Raw genomic sequence first — 1,378 nt, 5'->3', positions numbered from 1 at the left:
GTTGACTGTGGAGCCAAGCAAACTGTAACTGTGAACAATCTCAATCTCTTCACCATCCATTCTGATGCTACCAATTGGTCCAGTGGTGAGAATCTTTGTGACAAGATCGTGTCATTTAAAAAGAAAGGCACTTTTTTCATTTCCTTCTTTTGCAAGTTTAGAAAGAGGAGCCTGAAGATCTTATGGAAATCACCCTTTGCAAGTTTGGAAATAGTGGAGTCTGAAGATCTTATGGAGATCACTTTTAAACTTTCATAGAGGACAATGAGAGAAGTAGTATGTACATGTCTTGTAGCTCCCTGGTCGAGAATAGAGCTTGAGTTGGCACTAATGCTGGTGTGCTATATTAACTGTAATTGAAACACAGAAAACAGAGGTGTTTGAAGGAGTCTTTTAAACATAATCTATAGTTCCAACTAGGCTTTTCTAAATTGGAAACAACATGGTCACCACTCATACTTGCCACTGAGTATTAAGGTCTCATCTCTCAGAAAATGAGATAGCAGTTTGATGCTCATAAATCAAAAGTTATCTTATTTTTTCTTTATGTATATATAAATGTCTTGGTGAGTGAGCTTCAAGGTAATGAGTACCTCCTCTGAAATTACCGAACTGGTTTAGGTGCACACACTGTTTTGGCAGTCCATGCTGTATTAGAATGTGGACAATCTGATCACCCGCAGTGCATGTGTTATAATTTTGGTAATAACTCACTCCTCTTTGCTGCACTCCAAGTGGCCAGATATGTTTGTTCTATGAAAAGCAATGGCCATTTAAAATCTTATTTTCAGTAGAAATTTATCTTCTTTTCTAGTCAGATGCCTCTTGATTTTTCAAACTTGGCATTTTTATTCTCTCTACTGGCTTAATATTGACATTTTAATTTGCTGTTGTTATTGAAGACCACGGAGTCAGAACTGACCCATAGCTGACCCTCTGGTGGATTTTCAGAGGGACTAAATCAGACAGGAGGAGATTGCCCATCCTTCTCCTGCGAAGTAGCTGATAGACACAAATCATATATATGTCTTTGGGATTGCCGCACAGCTTCTTACCAGTAGGCAACCAGATTTTGTGTTTTGTTTCGTTTTTGTTTGGTTGGTTTTCTAATTGTTTTCTTCCCCTAAAAGTATGCTACCAAGTCACAACGCTTCCAATACTCATCTCCAGCACCACAGCTCAAAGGCGTCAATTCTCCTTCTATCCTCCATAGTCGTTGTCCAACTCTCTGATGCATAACAAGTGATTGCAAAAACCATGGCCTGTATCAGGCGGACCTTAGTCTCCAGAGAGACACTGTTGCTCTTGAGAATTTTGGAGAGATCCCTAACCACAGACTTTCCCATCGCAATACGTTTTTTTATTTCCTGGCTACTGG

Source organism: Elephantulus edwardii, unplaced genomic scaffold, assembly GCF_000299155.1.
Source record: "Elephantulus edwardii isolate Elephantulus edwardi_28Jun2011 unplaced genomic scaffold, EleEdw1.0 scaffold00069, whole genome shotgun sequence".
NCBI classification, from domain to species: Eukaryota; Metazoa; Chordata; class Mammalia; order Macroscelidea; family Macroscelididae; genus Elephantulus; species Elephantulus edwardii.
This window is presented reverse-complemented; position numbering follows the sequence as displayed.